The 20,346-nt window shown below is 42.3% G+C and overlaps 1 protein-coding gene across 1 annotated transcript in view; it reads right to left on the minus strand.

Moving 5' to 3' along the window:
- ABCA1 (ATP binding cassette subfamily A member 1) overlaps positions 1–18,616 on the minus strand; it is a 122,902-nt gene extending 104,286 nt beyond the window's left edge. The window contains exon 1 of the mRNA XM_065045662.1: positions 18,598–18,616. The gene's annotated coding sequence lies outside the window, so the exon portion shown is untranslated. The remainder of the gene's footprint in view (positions 1–18,597) is intronic.
- Between the last annotated feature and the right edge of the window lie 1,730 nt (positions 18,617–20,346).

The following is a 20,346-nucleotide window of genomic DNA, read 5'->3' on the forward strand; positions in this document are numbered from 1 at the left end:
AGCTTGAAGAGCAAAGCCAATATGTAGAGTGGCCAACTAAAATACTGGAAGCTTATGTAAGGTAGCAATTTTAATTTTATATTGAGTTTCCTCCTTTCTTGGATTCCCAGAGGTACACTTTACAATGGCATGCAGCATGAATGTATATTTTTGTTAACATTTCAACCTTTCTCTGTGCAATTGCCTATCTTTTAACAATTAGCCCAAACAAGGACTCCTGCACAAATATTTCAGTATGCGTATTGCCAGACAACTTTCATAGGGGTAGACTGACCTGCATGAGTCAGGCTTTCTATGCAAGCAATGTGATTGGATGGATAGCTATCCAGAATGTAAAAAGCTCAATGTTCACAAAGCCCATGCTTTAAAAATTCTGCACTTCATCTCCTATAATAAACACTCGTGCTTGCAACACTCCCAGTGCATGGAACAAGGAAGTAAAAATTCACCACAAACCAGAAGTGAAGCCTAGTGACACAGAACCCTACCAAATGCGAAGAAAGCCAAATAAAAGAATGCAATGTGGTTTTATCTAACCTCAGTTTGGGTACTGATGGACAAATCTTCAGCAGTGTAAAATGGACTAAACAGCATGTAAACTCACCACCTTAGCCCTTGAGAGGTAAGTTAAAATGGTCAATTCCCAAAATTTCCTTGTGGCCAGCCAAATGCCATTTAACATCAGCTGCAGCATTCTAGTTTCCTAAACAATTATTTAAGACAGATCAAAATTTGACTGTTTAAGATACTTACTCAATCAGTCCTTATGAAACTCACTGCAACTTTTGCCTGAATAAGGACTCTAACGCTGGGCTAGTGTTCAGCCTTTTACATAGAAAGCATGTACCTGAGCAGCCTCATTAAGTCAGTGGAGATGTGCGCTTGTGAATTTGACTGCATATGCTGGCAGTGCCCCCTCTAAAATTTAACTGTAGCTAAAGTCACTCCCCGATTAACAAATCTTCCACAATTCTAGAGCTGCAGACAACAGCACTCAGTGCAAATCCTAGTGGCAAGGGGATCAGTCTTAGGAAGTGATGTTTTTCCTCAAGAAGGAAGGAAATGAACCATCAAGTGTTCCCAACCATCCTGTGAGCCAGAAGGAAAGAGAAGCCGGGACTACTCCATAACTGTATGGCCTGCTTCAGAGCCTGTACGACCAGAGGCCATGGAGGAAAGTATGCTGTCCCTCACTTCCAATCTTAATGAAAGAGTTATACTCAGACCAAGCCAGCCTCAGGCCCTGGGAGATTTTTTTTCACCTAGTCTCCTTGCAATATACAGGTCAGTGAATCCCTTAGCCCACACCCAAGCAGAGGTGTGCTTTTAGGCTCTTCAGCCTCACTGCGAGTTCCTCCAGTGAACTCTGCACCTATCAAACCTCCAGCATGCAGCTGGAAGAGTGCTGCAGTCCTTCTCCTGACAGCATCTCTACCTCTGTGAGAAGGGAGGATACAAGCCTCCTGTCTGCCATGAACTACGGTGTTCTTTAATCAAGGAGTCACACTTTGTTGTTGTTGTTGTCGTCAGAACCATTTCTTCCTCTTTTCCCATCCCTGGTCTCTCCTGAGCTCATAAGTACTCCATATTACTAAGCTTTCATGTGTCCATGACATCCTACAAGGGCTTGCTTTCCACGAGGTAAGAAACACCCCTTTTACACTTCCTTTTCCAGGAGTAACTTTTTTCAGAGATAGGACTGAGACCAGGATTCGCGTTTGTTCTCTTCATACAGCTGGAGAAGCACCTCCTTGTAAGTGAGCTTTTAAAGGTGTCTCTTCAAATCTTGAGTTTCCCCAGATGTCAAGACAAACTCATACTGTAGAATGAAGGATCTCTGTTCAAACTCAAATCTTTCCAGAGCTGCTCAGAATTGTCAGCCAACTTCCACACTTACAGACACTGCAGTCTGCTCTGTAGAGCCTAACTTGTTTTCCTTTCATTAGGTTTTTCAGTTTGGGCTTTGCTTTGCACTGTGCTTTTACATTAAAAACCAGGCAGCTTTTGAGTTCTGCCAGCTGTTAGATTTTGCCCTGTTGAAATAGCTTTGATTTCTGACCGTTTCCAACTCTCTTATCAATGCAGCAGGTTTGACCTCTACATTTTTTAGCTACTTGCAGGCATCCGGGGCTGGATCTAAGGTGTAGCCAGCTTGTTCTGCAGACACAATCCCCTTCTTGCCTCCAAGATAGGACAATTCCTGCTTCTGCTCATTTTGTCTTAATCAGAAGAACAAATATCTATCTCCATGTGCCTGTGAACTATCTCCCCAGCATCTGCAGCCAGAACACATTGTTGAGTTTAACCTTCTCTGGTGCCCCTCCATTCCTCCCATTCATTACTGGGTGTTCTCATCAGGCAGTTGAAGAGACTAAGCCCGTTGCTGCAAATGCTGTCTTTAACTTGCCTCCAGTGTTGGTGCCACAAGCTGTGCAGCCACTGGTTGGGATATCAACAATCTTCCTAGGGATTTAATGGATTCACAACCTCTTGTACGTTTCCACACAGGCTCCAGTACCTAACCTACGTCATTTATCATTCTTGGCCAGTTTTCATCCCTATGTGGCATGCCCACGTATGAAATATTGTCTATTGTCCAGCATCTCACTTACTTCAGTATCCAGATCCTTCCCCTCCTTTGGAATAGGTTCTTTCTGTTTCTCGTTAGCTCAGAGGATCTCCTTCTCACTTTGATGCTTCTCCTTTAGCATATTCCCACCTGCCTCTGCAGCAAGAACAATGCAACATTTTGGAGGAGCTGTACTTCTGGAGAAGAACAAGACAATCAGTCTCTGTTTCCCTGTCCTCAAGTCTTTACACAAACATTGTCTCCTGCTGCACTTGATCCTGGTCATGCTAGCCAGACCTCCCACAAAACTAATAATTCTGGGGCTTCTTATTTCTCTTCTTATCTGTTTCCTCCATTTCTTAGGCCTCGGAGTATCGCACAAAATTGTACAGGGATTAGCTAGTTTTTCTGACTCCACTACCTTAAAGGAAAAAAAACACTCCAGTAATTCTTTTTTTTTTTTTCCTAAACTAGGCTCCATTAAATTAGGCATTTCCTTGCCAGTCAATAAAATGTTTTATTTTCCTTGAGAAAAGCAATGTCTTCAGCATTAACCCCATCAGAATTAAAGAGCAATGAGATACCTGTTTGTGTTTTCTTAATAGCTACAAACACTTGTCCACTTTCTTCTTCTGCACTCAGGAAAGAATTTTGTTACAACTGCTGTATTCTGTGATGTCTGTCCAGACTTCCTCCCTAAGTTGCTCATCAGTGTTGACCTTCATATCTTTCTAAAGGAAGTTATGACCAGGGACAAGTATTTTGACCGAGATTTCCAGGACCCCTCTTTGGTGATGTGTGGCCTATTGTGGCCTACCATAAAGAAATCTGCAGTGAAAATGATTCCCAGCAATCAGGCCAAAATCATTGGTTTCTGAAAGACCTATATAGAGAAATGGCAGGCATGAGAAAACTGATGGGTATGTAGCACTGAGAGGAGGGGGTGCAGACCATGCAGTCAGGTGCAAGACAAATCTAACTCTTATTCTATTTTATAAAGCTCTCCTAAGTTTAGCTACAAGATGAACATACATTTTAGGGTTTGGTATATTCTATTTTTTTTACTAAAATAATGAAATACAATGCCAAAAATTCTTGCAATCTAGTCCCCAAAAACAGTGTTATCTCATAAAAAGCTATGATCAAGAAAACTATTATAAATAGGATACCTATACAATCTCAATTCTGTAAAACATTTTTTCTGTTAGTGCTTTTAGTAGTTCATACATCACATGTTGCACTAATCATAACGAGTTAGGAGTTAATAATGCTACTTCAGTGTTCACATGCCATTTTGTAATGCATCTGGTTATGATAACTTTTAGAGATGAAACAGATGGGCGTTGGGTCTTATCCCTTCTGCAGGATTGTATTCCCTCTGAACACACTAGGCTGATTAACTGGGTGTTCCTTCAGTAGCTCAACTTCAGATGCACAGCTTCTTCACAGAGTACATTTCAGGTTGAACCAGGCCCATGTGGTCATTATTCATTTTTCTTTTCCCCATTCTATTACCACTTCTTGTTCTCAAAAAGACAAGAAATTACATGGATTCCCATTAACATACAGAAAGGATCTTCTTTACAATAGATGTTTATAATCCACAAGTTTATCCATAGAAGTTCAGTCTTCCTCAGATTCAGTCCTCTACCGATCAGGCTTAGTGCTTTCCCCTCAGGGACATAAAGATTCTGTGCAGTCCATCTGCATGTTCTGCAGCTCTTTTAGTGCATCAAGGTGAAGCAGTTCACTGACTCTGAGAACTAAATTAAAGCTGGAATTGAAAAGCTGCCTGGCGATTTTAGTCCTGAATTAAGTGGAAAGTGTTTGTCCCAATTCCTGCCACTTTAAACAACCCACTCTAAGCGATAGGTTCAGAATTTCACTGTTGCTCTCCAAGACTGCTTTGGAACCTTTTTTGAGATTGGGCATTGCATTCAAGTGTAATTTTCCCAGGTTCTTTTCATTTTCAATGAATGATCAAGTCAGCCACTCAGAGATGAGTACCTTCGAAGCTGCCAGCAATCACCAGAATTTATTTGGGACACTCTGGAGCCACAGCTCTGGAGCTACAATGTCTTACCTGTTTTCTACTTGTAAACATAGTGCACAATGGTTAGGGTGCTGTTTGAAGGTAACATTAATGATCTGTTTACACATGCTCCAGTATTCATGACAAATAAATCTCTGATGGCAGAAAGCTTATGCAAAATTCCTCCCTGTGCAATTACAGTTTAGACATATAAGCCCATAATATTGCATAAATAATGTTCCACTGTGCCCTGAACAGATTCCGGCATATGAGATCATATGTAGCAATGTCAGCTGTAGGGCATTACAGCTGGGAAATCTCAAGCGGCACAGACAGAACAAAGGTTGTAGAGCTAACTGGGAAATTCACTGAAGCTTCTGTGTCCCCAGAATTAGCTTTTGAAAACGGGAGATGGGTTTCCTAACAAAATAAGAATTAAAAAATACCTGCTGTCTAAAGAACAAAATAAATTTTTCTTACCCTAAACTCAAGTATAAAAGAACTCCGCCTTCTTTCTATTAGCTTTGCTGCCACCCTTTCAGTGGAAGTTAAAACAAACAAAACCCACACCACAAAACAAAACACAGAACCAAAATCAGTAAAAGCTGTGAAGAAACAGAAAGAAGTCTAAGACAGCAAGCAAACAGGAAGTGCCCTCAAGAAGAACAAAATTTTCAGCTTTATATCAACAACAAATCAGAGCTTTCACAGAACAACTATCCATGTTTTTATCAGTTCTGTCTGATTAGCTTGTTGCATGTGGACAAACAGGAACAGCTGCGATTGGTGGATGCATTCTGATCCTCCCTACACAAGAACAACGTCCTTCCAGAATAAAAAAGAAAGGTTCTTTCTTTCAGGGCTTTCTTTGGGTCATTTTTCAAGAACTGAGCATCCTCCATGCATTAAGCAACTTAGCTGCTCTTGCCCCAGTGCAGGTGTGTCCCTGAGCTACAACTGGAATATAACCTTTATATACTGCCACTCTGAAAAAATGACTGCAACCAATGACAGAAAGAAGCAGGAATCCATCTTAATTTACACCATTATCTTTACATTGATCTATCTTTAATTCCCTCACTGTGTCAAACCATGGCAGTTTTTCATCCTCTGGGGAAATTCGGCCAGCTATTCTGTTAGGAAAACTTAAGTCCAGTTGACCATACTTTGGAAAAACATGGTGGAGAAAATTACTTCTTAAGGGATCTTCCCACCCTCGTTTTCCACGTTACTGTCCCTGCAAAGGAACAGAGCATAACTATAAAGTATACCTGCAAACTGCTGTATCACAAACATGCTCGGTACACACACTGCCAGAGGGGAGCCGCAAGCGCCAAACCAACAGCAGCACCATGGCTGGAAGCCCTGTTTTCACAGGAGAACAGACAATAAAAAAATCCCACTATGCTGTAACTGCTTAGAGGAGCACCAGCAGTCAGGAGTTTTAAGGCACCTCCTCCTTTCACACAGTATCAGCCACCTTGGGAATGTCCATGTAAATCTACTGCCAGTACTGTCACTGCTACCGGAGCTTTATACAAGCCTCTGCCTTTCAGGTTTTGAAATTTTCCAGCAGTACAGGAGTTACGGGCTCCTCTACCAGCTGGAACTGACCCTGGACACTTACAATGACTCACTGCTGTTCATAGATGGTCTCACTGTTTGATAGTTAACCAGCACTGTTTGATGTATGGAATCTGTCTGTCTGGGAACACAGCCCTTAGCCACTTATATTGCTATTTCAGAAGAGAACATCCACACTGACCAATTTTCTGGCATATGTCTAAGATTTGATAATGTGTGGGCCTGCACGCCTAAATCATTTGCTGAGGAAAACTCTGGTAAAGATAATAAAGAAAAAGAAAGGTTGATTTTATGAAAAACAACAACTGTAGTTTTGAACTGTGTCTTTGAACATCAACAGTGATATATCATACTTTGCACTTAACTACATGTTCTCTTGCATACATGTGAGCTACACAGCTGCACGCAAATCTGGCACACATTTATTTTACCCATACTTTCCCAGGAATCTCAAAACCGTGGCTCTTCAAGTATTTTGTTCCTGGGACTGATTTGCAAACAGTCAATTTTTAATTTGAATATTTTCACTTGCACGCCTAGGCGCTTCCTAGATGGAGACTGCTAGCAGCTAAGCTCTGTTAGTATTCTGTGGAGGTCCGTCAGCAGCAGTACACAGCAGATGGCAGCCCCTTCTCCTTTCTTTAAGATGCCCCGACTTGGAGCCGCGTATGGCCATGACGTAGAGACTGAATGCAACAGTACGTCCAGATAATGGTATAGGAGAGAGGGGCTGTCAAGCAATGCACAACGTGACCCTGCTTCTGACATTTCCACAGATCACTGTCAATCACCTTTGAGTCAAGTTCCTCCCCGCTGCTCTGCATCAAAAGAGTGATTATTTTATATCAGCCGAGTTGTGCTCAGCTCCATATAAACACAAAACAAAGGAGAGTCCCCAGTCACGGACATGACAAAATTGGCCCTTTTCTTTCTTACAAAATGAGTTCAAGTCCAGCTGGTAAAATACTAGCAAATTTCAGCCTTTCACGTATTCACGGATCAAGATGGCAGTATTTTCTGCTAGTTAGAAAGTACAGTTGAATCAGCTACAATACTACTGGAGCTGCATTAGGGAACCTGGGCCTCACATGAACATTTAAAGGAAAAAATCTTCTGTTAAATCAATCTATATGAAAAGCTTTCTTCTGCCACATACAAATGACGTTCAAATACTATACGCCTATGGCCAGCTGAAGACAACATCAGAGATGGTTAAAACTGAGTCTCTTATAACAAAGTCTGTGATTTTCAAATTCTCACATGCTTAATTAGTTTCTTACATGTTTAATGAGCTTTAAATAAATGGATGAATAGTCATCTATTGGTGTTAATGCAACTGTTCAAATTGTACATCTGTGAAAATCTACTTGGAGAGCACTGTTTTATTTCTTTCCTCTTTGAAAAGATTGGTTTCTAAACCATCTAATCTATATTTATCCTGAGAAAAAACATAGTACAAAACCAAATATCAACAAGCTTCCATGCTGGGCAGAGATAATTATCTCCATGGAATAACTAATGTGATTTAGTATCTATGCCAGTTCAGACTGCATCCTTCCTTGCACATTTCTCCTATATTCTTCCCTACAACTATATTCTTCACCTATATTCTTCACCACAACTGAAGAGTCTCGTTCCATTCTTAGCTATGCTGAGATGCTCAACTTGAAATAGAAAAAAAAAACCACTTCTAGTTACATGAATCCTTTATATATATATAGATATAGATATAGATATATGGGCCTCAATTATTACTTTTCAAAACAGAAGTTTGAAATAATAAGGACAATTGTCTGACAGCTAGAAAGTATGTGGACTCAGATTTCATAAGCACATGGGGCTGCCTTTCTAAGTGATCTGCAAGCAACAAAAGGTACAACAGTTGAACTTCCTTACAACAGTAGACAGTGACTACTACAAGTTCTTAAAGAGTCCCACACTGAGCCCTTGTGATTCTGGGATTTTTATGTGCACTTAGATGCAAGAAGAGAGAAGAAACTGCACGGTATAAATTACTATGAACAACATCTGATTTCTTTTGCCAGGAAAGCTATGTACAGGTTGCGCTCCATGCATAGTGTAGATCCATCAACACTGTGTAAAAGAAGACAGGTTTAGGTCTCTCCTTTACATAGACCGTCACTCCCCTACACCTTTACTCCAGACAAAAATAATTTTGCCCAGACTAAAAAAGAAAATGTAAAAATAATGTGAAGAGATACTTCCAAATAACTTACAGGAATAAATGAAAGTAAGTATGTCCCTTTAACTTAATCTGCACATGCACTTTTAAGCTTTGGGTGAGGCCAATGTTCTTGAAGGTGGGGGAGATACAGTTGGAGTTTGGAGCTGTAGGTCCTTGACCCCTTCTCAAAGCAGTTTAATGTGCTGATGTACAGCAGCACCCAGAGCACAGCAGAGGCTCCACCATCCCAGGCAAAGTAAACAGGTTTTGGATCATGCTGTCCTTGGGATATTTTGGTTACTTTTAACAGTCTCTTTTCTTGTTTTTCTGACAGTGCCTGAGCAGAAGTGAGCTGAATGCTTCCCAGGATGAGCAGAGACATACAAAGCAAAGTGAGTAAATGGCTTTTGCTTAGTGTACATATGGAAGCAAAAATGTCAAGCTATAAACTGCAAAATGTAACTGCCACCAAAGGTTTGGGCATCACTTAATTCAAGATGGCCTAAAATGGAACAGAACTTCTCTTTAAGTGTGCATGGTTACTATTCAAACAGAAATAAAACCTTATGGCAGTGAAGAACCATCCTGACAGATAACCTTTATAACCAATATCACCCATATCCCCATCCACAAGTCAATATCTTTCTTTATATGCAGCAATCACAGAAACAAACATTAATTTCCTCCTTCAGGCATGTTCAGGTGAGACAAGTTTTACTGGCACCAAAGGACCTCCACAAACCCTTCTCTTTTTTCTCTTTTCAGGGAAAGAATTTTGCCTTGCATTTGGCAAAGCTCCAGGTGATCCCAAGGGGGACACAATTGTGAAGGCTGCTTGTGTACTTTACTGTAACAGTTCTTAGGATGTTAGAGGCCAATTCAGAGAACTGCTTAGGCAATAAGTCAAGAATGCCAAAAATTACTCATGATTAGAGCATCTCTACATTGTTGATTAAATATGATCACGAGTGTGAGCAGTTCAGCAGCCAAACCCAGATTTCTGGCATCCATTTTCATTGCAGTTCATATCTTTACTATTAATATCGGGTCTGGGAAAATGTGTATATTGCACCCTTCTTTAAATGGCAATGACATTAGCACATAAAGCAGTCCTCCTAGCCAAGACTCATATCCTGCATCTGAACTATATCAAGCACCGCACTTAGGATTCATATGCTGTATAATGAAATAATGCAAAGGCAGAAACAATGTGTATCCCCCGCCCCGCCTTGACAACTGAATAGAAAACGGAGGATGATACATTAAAACCACTAACCTTAAAAATTTAAATGGTGTTTCTGTGGCATGATCATTCTACCTCCATTTCACCTATCCAGTACTGCCTTTAGCAACAGCTGAACTAACACAGCCCTGGCAAGACATGACAAACTGTGATGACTTCACACCAGTATCAAAATGGCTAAACCCAGGGAAACAAGGGAAGGCTTGAGACTGCTGTATTCAGTCTATATTGTATTGCAGGCCCTGGGATTAATGCAAAGAACAGGGACCCAGCAATATGATTTAGGATTTTATTCAGTTCAAAACTAAAATGTCGAATTTATATTTTGAATGGCAATAAAAAGAATTATCAAGACAATATTATCTTCATAAGAGAAAAGCTCCCAGGCATATCTCAAGTGTTTCTAACTCCTAGATAGATGTATTTCTTATCTTTGTACTAGTCTCTTCAACCAGATGGGGTTGTAAAGCCAGCTCTCAGATCCAGGCAGAGGCTTTACGTAATTGCTAACAGGTAATTATGCATAAAAAGAGAACAGCACTTCTTTTACACAGAAAGAACTGTTATTTACATAGTACCCAGAGCGTGCTACAGGCTTTGAAGGGAAAATCAAATAAGCAGCATATGATGCAAAGTAATAACCATGCTCTTACTGTAATAAAAATGAACGTGCTTGCCTCCCTAGGTAGAGGGCTGGGCTCCACATTTGTTTCAGTACTGAAATAAGAATGTGTTTTTAAATTGCCGTGCTGCAGCGATTTTTTTGTTTGTTTTCTTTCAGTATTAAACCTTGCTATTCCTCAGCGGTAGAACAGGAAGAGATTATTGAGTTCAGTGCAGTTCCTGAAGTCAAAGGGAGCTACTTCTCCAATAGGAAGGCTTTTGTTCAGAGCACAAGGCTGTTTAGACACGTGTAGATCTGTAAGCTGTAAGGAACAGTTAATGCCGGAGAACTTAGCTTGTTCATTGTGCTCATTGGTGTGTGTTACCGTTTTGGCACGAAAATGAAAAGCTGCACAATATTAATAGAAGAATGATTTTAAAAGGTAGAATATTTTCATAGCCGAGCTTTTGCAGTTCACTGTGATTTCACATCTGTACAGTGCCAATCACTGTGCTGACAAACCCTGAACAGTAGCAGGGCACAACCAAAAGAGGTTGTTTGGAAGCTCTACTCTTGTAACCAAATGCCAGCCTGCAGCGCCTGTGTGTATGCTGTGGGACAAGGTCTGAGCATTTAAAGAAAATTCTCAGTTGAGAAAAACACCCATGTGCACAGAGAAAAATTCACCCCCTAATTTAATTGTATGTTGCACATCCATTTGAAAACAAAGAAACTGAGAGCTCAGTTTTTCTTGGAGAGGAAACTGTATGGTACAACAATTAACTTCCTTTATGCTCTTTTTTACTTCGTTTTATGATTTTACCTCCAGCCTGATGCAAAAGCTTTTATTATCATGCATTACACATGACAATTCCCACAACACATGTTATTGTTTGGACTGCAGTCATGCACAAGACTTCCAGAGCGTAATCAGGTACTGTGTGAACACAAAATACAAAGACATTTGTTGCAGCATATGAACATTTTTCATGTACCTGGAGCACTGTATTTGCAGGCTGTGAACATCTTGTAAAAAATTAAGTCCCTTTAGTTCCATATCCAGCCTTATTTATCACTTATGATTTCATAAAATAATTTCAGAAATCTATTTTTGAAACCCCAGCTACATGACTGAAGTCTTGACCTAGGCCTAAGGAGGTTAATGATATTTCTGCTAGTTGGGGAAAAAAAAAAAAGTCTGACCAAGGAACTCCCACATTTGAGATAAAATAGTGTAATTCTGGTTCCTAACTCTAAATTTCTAATTCTAAAAGGGAAGCTGAAAATGAACACTATAAGATCCTACCTGCTGTCTTTACCACAAGACTTTCGAGGGTGTTCCAACATGAGGTATAACTGGAGTCCTTGCCTTTGTAGGCCAGATGATTAATATTGCACTAAAAAGTTCCAATTTCACTTCCAAGTAAATGGAATTGGAAATCTGTGCTATTTTTAAAGACCATCCAATTTACAATAAAATTTCAGCTCAACTAGCTTAGTTTCCAAGCAGGGGAGACATGGTAGAAACATCATAGTCTTGGTAGAAACATCAGAGAAGCATGAGCTCCCTACCCTAGTGTAGAAAATGCCCTTTTCAAGAACAGCTCATTTACAGTTTAAACTGTCCAGATTAGAACGTAAAATCATCTTTAAACACAGCAGGACAGGAATGCTGCTTGAAAATACTGTGTATGTGTCTACCTGTTTTTCAAACACAATCAGTGTGAGACAGATTAGGAGAGATGCTCTTGCGTTCAACACATTTTCTGCTGCTGCAGTCTGAGATTTTTGGCTGCAGCTCTGAGTCACCACTGAAATGACACAAGGAGGGACAAAGGCCTGCAGAGTAAGGACAGATGGACAGGAAGATGGGAAAGGAAGCACAGAAAGTGCAAGCACTCACAAGAACAGATGCAGAACACAATCCAGGGAAGGTAGGATCTTTTGGAAGGGACTGCAAAACTAGCTCTGGTATGCTACTCTTCAAAGATTGTTTTATCTAGACCCATTTTAGCTCATAATTCTGTCCTCCCAATCACACTGACACTTCTTTGAAGTATAAAAACTGTTTATTCAGTGGTATGTATGTGAGCCCACAGCCACTACCAAATTCAGAAGACAGTAAAATTGTGTGAATAAGTGTAAATAACATAATCTCTTTATTCCACTAGAGAAACAAAAATGATAGCTTGTGTAAACTTTGAAACATTGTATTAATGAGGAAGTCAAAAGATTCACTGGCATGTATAATAGGCCCCCAGACAGTTCAGCAGTTAGTAAACTGCAGTTGTGTAGTTTCCCTTAAACATGCCTGAAGTGAAAGATAACAAACACAGGTGCAAAATCTACAACAGGTGTGGGCCGTGCAACCAGGAGGGAGGAGGAGGTGACTTCAAAGGCTGTAAAAGTGATAAAATTGTGAGTTTCCTGCCACCCTACCCCCATCCCCATTTCTCATAGCAAATCTAAATATTTCCCCTCAATTTATTTGTGCCTTTGTACAGCACTGCGACGACAAATAAACAACTTTACTCAGCGACCTGGTAACAACAGAGTACACAGAGAAAGAGAGAGATGAATCAGTGCTTTAGGAGTAGAGACAATAAAGCCTGCAAGGGGATAACGGGAGGGATTTCAGTGAAAAACACCAAAAATCACAACGGAGAGGGAACACAATGAAAACTCTTTCGCAAATAACAAAGCTGCTTCTAAGAGTAAAGAAACATTCTTTCTAAATTTTTTACTGCTTAATTTTACATTGCTGTGCAATATGGTGTAGTATGGGTGAGTGAATGCTACAGCTTAAGTAGCTAAACAGGAGCAATCTGTAGCTCATGAAAGAACAAAAAAATATTTGTTCATATATTTTGTAGCTATTTAACAACAGTTAAATAGTACTTAAGTTGCTTTTATGGAATGGTACGCAAAAAACGGGAACGTGTATCATGTTATGAATTCTTGCAGCGTTAAATTTCCTTCAGTTTCAGTCTCTTCTACACCAAGGGAAGACTGCTGTGTTGTGCTTTGAGAGCCTATCCTGCTGTTAAGACAGTTGAAAGAAAGTGATTACAGTGGGAAGATCTCCAAACATGCCTGAAACCGAGCTAAAAAAACCCCAAGGATAATCCAAGCTTTCAGTTCACAGGCCAGTTACGGTCACCCTCATCATCCTTTAGAGCAACGTGCTTCACACAAAGAATAGTGGTGCTGTAGCTACATACAACACAGAGGGACAAACTTTTCACCTGATTATCCTAGTTAATGACCACAGGGTAAATTTGTGGAACAAATACAAGAGGCCAAATTATGACCAGGAAAACTCTACCTACAAAAAGTATGTATTTAGCCCCATCAAGCACAAAATTCAACCTACCTGAAGGATTCACATGTCTGGTGTCAGTAAACACAGCCCCAAGACACCAATTTTAGATCTTTTAAAAATTGCTGTGCATGCCTAACCACTGTGGTTTTCATACTCTACAGACACCCAGCTCTTCCAGAGTAAGCAAGCATTTCAATTTGCTCATAGAAAAGACTGCAGAACATTTTTTTTTTTTTTTTTCACTCTTTTCTCCACACATACTGCCAGCTCAGAGAAGAAGGTTTGGTGTTGGTCTAGAGGTTTCAGAAGTCTCTTCTGAGCACTTAGGCTTGATCCAAGATCAAAATTCTCACTAGAAGTAATCCTTTCACGCTAAACTCCATGCAGCATTGGTATAAGCCTTGCGTGCAACAGAAGACTCATTCACGCAGCGTACCACGGGGGCTGCTGAAAACTACTTGGCAAGGAAATTTCTGAGCAGTACGGGTTTGCATTACCATTTTGCTAGCAGCGTTTAAAGGAAAACCAGAAGTATGGTTTAGAAGGATCGGAGACACCGAACCCCGCCTTTCCCTCTAAAGGAATGGAAAGCGAGCGGCACAACACGTGTACGCCCTCCAGCAGCGACCGATAGTAACCCCGCGCACAACCACCCTGAGCTCGAAATACAAACACGCTGTTTCCCTGCCAGCGTTTGAGATGCGCAGGCAGCAGGGTACCTCAGTGCAAGCCCTGCAAGCACACAACCTTTCCGCCCCAAAGCGAGTGGCGGTGGGAGGGGAGGGGGAGCCGAACGGACAAATATAGCACGCACCGGCTTCTGCGGCAGGCGAGCGTACGCCACCCTACTAAGTGACACTGCCACCTGCGTGGCTTCTTGTCGCCCCCCCTTCCCCGGGGAAAGATTGAGCTCCGGGCCGTAGAAGGGCTGCATTTGGGAGACAACGGGGGGCAGAACTGGAAAAGCAGGCAAGCTCAGGAGTCCATACCCCGAAAAGCAGCCGGTGTGTGGTGTCTGTGAGGGGGACGTCCTGGCCGGCGGGAACAGCCCGGCCGCCCCGCGGCAGAACGTGGGTGTCGGGGGGAGGGTGCCCCGCGCAGGCGCGCTGAGCGCCGCCGCTTGACCGACAGTTACCCCGCCGGGACGCGCAACGGCGAAGTAGGTGAAAAGTAATTCGGTGTCAGCGCCCTCAGGAAACGCGGCGCGGCCAGGCGCATGCGCGGGAAGCGCTTCCCCTCCCCCCCCGCCCTGCTTGCCCCACCACTGCGGGGGTGCTGCCGGTCCGAGGGGGGCAGGAAATGCGGGGAGCGGGGGAGCCTGGAGGGAGTGCTGACCTCGGCAAGGCAGAGACGGGGCCGGGACGGCAGCGGGCCGGAGCGGGCAGTACCGTAGCGCAAAGGAGCCAGCGTCCCCTGCCTTTGCCGATCTCCCGAAACGCCTCGTCCGCGGGGAAGAGGTTGGTGATGTGCGGGAGCTGGGGCGGAGGTCCCGCGCTTGGACCCCTCCCTGTCCTGCCCCCCAGCCCTCCCCACGGTTGACAGCTGCTGGAGGGGGTGTGAAACTGAGCCCCTGCGCACTGTGCTTCTACAGGCTTGCCACCAAAAAAGCCCCACTTGGCAGCTCTGCAGCTGATAGACACTGGGGAAGTGTTCAGTGTTTCCAGGTACCTCACACACATAAATAATGCTCAAATTGCATGTGTTACTGCCACTTAAAAAACCGAACCCTGGCCTTCCAGATTGCCAAGCACTGAGACTGGCGCAAGCTGCTGCTTTCTTTGATCTGCGAGTTAATTTTTGTTAATTTTACCTTTAGTTTTGTTAATTTTACCTTTACTACTAATAGTAATACTACATTTAGTAATTTTAACACATAAATTGGTATTTTAACAGATTTTTCATCTCTAAAGTGACAGAAACAAGAAGACAAAGCTTCACATTAGTCTTAGGTATTATCTGTGTATGATCTCCTATAAGGAGTTTGCGTGATTCACACTGGTGCTAACGAAGACCGGCTCTGACCTTTGTATTACTGTTTCTACCATGTGAGGAAGAGTATTCAACTCATACACACATATATATGCACAATGTATATGTGTGTGCATATATATGTATGATTTTTTATATATCATCAGCAGCTTAGGTGCTGGAGTTCATATTCCTACGCAGCTTCCTGGCAGCCAGCATGTGAGGAGGGACACGCACCCCAGGGAGAGCAGAGCAGAGGCTGATGTGCCTCCAGCGAGCAGCTGTGGGACTGGTGGGACTGATGGGACCCCAGGCAGGACCAGCTGGAAACCTGCCCCTTCTGTAAACAGCTGCACAAGGAACCTGAAGTCCCACAGGGACATCAAGAAATCTGCAGCTTTTTTTCTTTTTTTCCCTCGCACAGCTCCGTAGGAAACCTTTGTTTTGTGAAGCACAAGGAGCGTGTCAAGAATAGCACAGCGCAGATGCTGTAATAGAGGCTTGCAGCACCTCACTATCCGTGTGCTTCTCCTCTCCCTCCTCTGGAATTTAATTCCTATAAACCGTGAATAATTCATTGCAGCACTTGTGAGCTTCTAATTGTACTACAGTTTAGAGGGCACAAAGAGCAGTGGTGGTTAGTGTTTTTTGAGCTTTGAGTATATCCAGAGATTGAGGACAGTGATTATTATAACCAAACAAAACTACAGTACCAGCTGTACATAAAGCTACCTGAGTGAAAACCTTAGTGGGTTTATCCTATATCACCACTTCCATCTTTCATAAACACAAGGTATAAGAGATTATTGGGCAAATTTCATCTCAAAACACACACCTGACTGAATATGAGGACTTGGCTTGATTTAACTGTCTTAAACTGCAGTAAGTGTGATGACAGTAATCCCATGGAGAAAACACGATGTCATTGCTCAATACAGTACGTTTCTAAACCTGTGTTTAATTTACATCTATGTGAATTTCTTCTGGTTTTTAAGTGTAGAGAGACTGTCTGCATTTCTCCAAGACGGACATCACCTTGCTGCTTCTTCAGTGACAGCTCATGGTACACTTGGCTTTCCTTTTTCCTAGATCTACTAGTCTTCTCTGCAGATGTCTTGCCCAAGAAACCATTGTTTCAGATACTGTGTGGCCCAGTCCTAAGGAATATTAATGTATTTAACCTTGCAGAACACGCTGCTCTCCCACAACCTGAACGTGCCGAAACAGAATACAACTGCCATAGAGGACAGCACAGAGAGACTGCAAGAATATTTCCATGTAGAAGGAAAGATAAAGTTGGTATGAACCTGCAGAGTGTTCAGGGAAGAATGTATTATTTCAAAACCCTTCATGTTTGTCCAGGAAGGCAGACAATAGCATTCCTGAAAGCATATCACTTCTGTTTTACAGCACCTTCAGAAATGCTTGACACCTCACAGTGCAATTTGAAAATAAGTTCTAGCTTAATGTGTTTACAATCCATTTCCCTAACACCAGAGCAGCTGATAGTACATTTAGTCTGAAGTGGTAAATCACAGACGTTTTAACATTTCATTTCAGGGCATGGAGTCAGTGTTGGGTTTGCACAAAAGTCGGGTAGCCACTGCTCCAGATGTTCACCTTGCTTTGCTCCCTGATTCCATGGTTAAATTTTCACCGGTGTCAGTAAAAGGGGAGTTGATCTGGACCAAGTTACTGCTGAAAATCTCAGATGTTAGGAATGGAAGTTTACCAGTTAGATACTAGTAAAATTGCATTCCAGCTTCACCATTTAGGACCTGTTAAACAGCAAAAGCCTGACCTGGCCTCTCCCATTAAAATCAGACCCTCCATTAAGTAAGTTCAGTTTAAGCACAGCTTTTGTTTCCATGACATTTAGATGGATCATGCCGCACTGCAGCTACTTAAGAGTCATGCTGCTGTTTCTGCCTTCTGACAAATTTCTTCCTGCTATGACTTCCCTCATTGCTAGAGGCTTTCTGCAAGTATTCAGACGGGGACAAAATGGAGTAGGCAAACATCTTCCTCACTGCCATGTGGTGCTGATGCAAGCAGTAGACTTGGAGAAATAACTTTTTTTTTGAGGGTTACATATTGCCCTTGTTTCTGCTTGCCCTTTTTGCCTGAAAGAGGACAACACAGGGCAATATGTGCACTCAGCTACCTGAATCTTTCAAAAACTGTCTTTTCTTCTTGAGTGCACACACCCCTAGCTAGCTGACCCAGCCTAACATAAAGAACCTGAAGGTCATTGTTTTCAGACATATCGGCTGATTTGGGACCTTTTCAAATACAACTGAAGTTGAGACAGCCACAGGTTAGTTTGCAAAGATTTTGAGCGTCACTGGCTCCGTTCTTCAGGAGACAAGTTTTGATCTGTAAGTTAGACTAGGAGCCTGGTCAGTCTGGTAACTGAGGAAAACTCTTGAAAAAACACTGGATTCACTGAGCATTATTTTATGTGCTCTTAGTAGGCCTGTTGTGGGCTGCCTGTGTTGTTCCAAGACCATGTACCTCACAGGCCACTAGTTTTTCATGTTTTCTAGGTACACAGGCAAAGGGGATCTGCTCCATTTAACACATCAAACCTGTAGTTCAGTTGCCTTCAGCAGGTTGTGCCTACTGCCTAATTCCACTTCACATGCTCTCAACGTCTCCAGTCCAGAGCTGTGCATCTGAATCTCAGAGTGTAAGAAATCTTGCACTGGTCCCCCACTGCTCAGAAGACAGCCCTTCTTGCCTCTTCCCTGCCAACAGTGAACTATTCCCGCTACCTGCAAGCAGCCTTTTTTAGCATCCAGCTAATGAAGCCCCCCAGGTATAGAGGGTCACAGACTGCCTAGATGCCCCTGAGAGCTTTTCTTCCTCTCACAGCCTGCTCTCTCATAGTGCGTTCAAGTCTGTCATACCACAGGATTTTATTTGCACAAAAGCTTCTGTCCAAGTCTGGGTGCTTGGAAGGCCCCTGGAATATAAGAATGACCTACACCCACATGCCTGTCCTTCACATTGACAACTGAGCCAGGTAGTCCCAGAAGAATATCTGGAGAAATGTGAGAAAGGAGGGTAAATAAGTGTGTGAGAACATACCTCATGGAAATGCAAAGCTCAGATCCTCATCCCCTGTTGAGCTCTGCTCACTACATCATGAGAAGAGAGGTGAAGTGGAGGAGAGAGCTCTTTTTGTATGCCCTCAACTGTGCACCTGCCTATTGATCAGTGGGGACTGAGCTGCATGGGAAACCTGGTAGTTTCATTTCTCTGGAGCTTTTTAGCACAGAGCTGTTAAACAAATCTGTCCTACATAATGTAAATGTATTCCGCAACACAGCACATTATTCTTGATGAAGTCATACAGATGCTAGGCTGAAAACTTGCCTTTAATTTACTCTGCGCACACAGCCTGCTTTCAAACATAAGGTGAATGACTTACTGTAACCCCAGATTAGTTTCAACACCAAGTGATTAAACCATGACATCTAGACAAAGTAAATTAAGGAAGTGGTTTCACAGAACAGGCTGACACAAGACAGGCACAGAATTCTGTAGCAAAAATGGGGTGAGTCATGCATCTCCTACATGTGCTTCAGTTAAGTCCTTGCAGATCAATATCACTTGTACATATAGCAAATATAAGAAAGGAGCTATAATCTCACACCATGCTTGTATATAACAATACTGCTACAGTAGCATCCACCTTCAAACATTTCTGCCCTTTACCCTACCAGATGAAATTAAGCATCACTCTTACCTTAGGGAAGCTGCAGACCTCTACTGTTGCTTTCTCACTCAATCTCCCTTTTTATTTAAGGAGCTATATCTCCATATTCATGACAAGTTTGCAGTGGCTCAGCAGGCCGACACTTTAATGGTCATCTATTATACCCCAGAACTTACATGGATTCCTTGTCTTTTATGGTTTCAAAAAATGTGGACCGGATTCCCAAACCATACCCTGGTCCGCTCAGCAGAGCAGACTCGTCGTCATTAGTTTTCAGATTTAACACACATCCCTACTGAACTGCTGATGGAAGAAGAAAGATAGATAGTTCCACTCTAGAGAGCTGCAGAACTGCCATCTTTTTGTTTTGTTATGAACAGAGGAAGTCTGACTGATACAAAGAGGTAGAGTCTGGTGAGCACCTGCACTTCATTTCTGTCAGCCTGCCCCAAGTCCATACTTGCTGAGACCGTCATCCCATCTCAAGTGAGTTCAGTGTACAAGAAGCTTGTGATGTCCACTGACTAAGTATCTCTTGGAGGAACCTGCTATTTTTGCAAAAAATGTACAATGTTCCTAGTCCTGCAGCTGCATGAACACCTGCCATGGTACTTGATGAGGTGAGACTGGAATGCAAGTGACCAAACTAAAGTAGATGGCAGTAGAGATGATAAGAAAAATGTCTCTTTTACCCTGATTTTCCTTCCCCCAGGTGCCTGTTTACATACCCAGGAAACACCTAAAGGAAACAAGTCTCTACCTTTGCCATGAAGTATTTATACCATAATTACAGCTGCTCCAGTAGATTATCTTCAGCTCTTACCAGAACGTTCTGTCAAACAGTCACAAAATGTGTTATATTAAGGATCACTGCACACTGAGAATTCTCCAGTTCCCTGACCTTCACATGGCTGCTGCATTAGAAGCAGCTGTACTTTTATGCTTCTCCTCATCTACCTAACATGCAAGTATCTGCTCCAATGGAAGTACTCCTCACATGTTAACATCTCTGATTTTTCCAAGGTCTTCCCAGAAGACTGGGAGCTCTCATTTGCACTGAGAGTGCTTGTTCTCATTGAACTGGCTTAGCCTTTCCTGATCCTTCCTTAGCAAAGCCC

This window comes from Columba livia, chromosome Z (genome assembly GCF_036013475.1).
Source record: "Columba livia isolate bColLiv1 breed racing homer chromosome Z, bColLiv1.pat.W.v2, whole genome shotgun sequence".
In the NCBI taxonomy this organism is placed as follows: Eukaryota; Metazoa; Chordata; class Aves; order Columbiformes; family Columbidae; genus Columba; species Columba livia.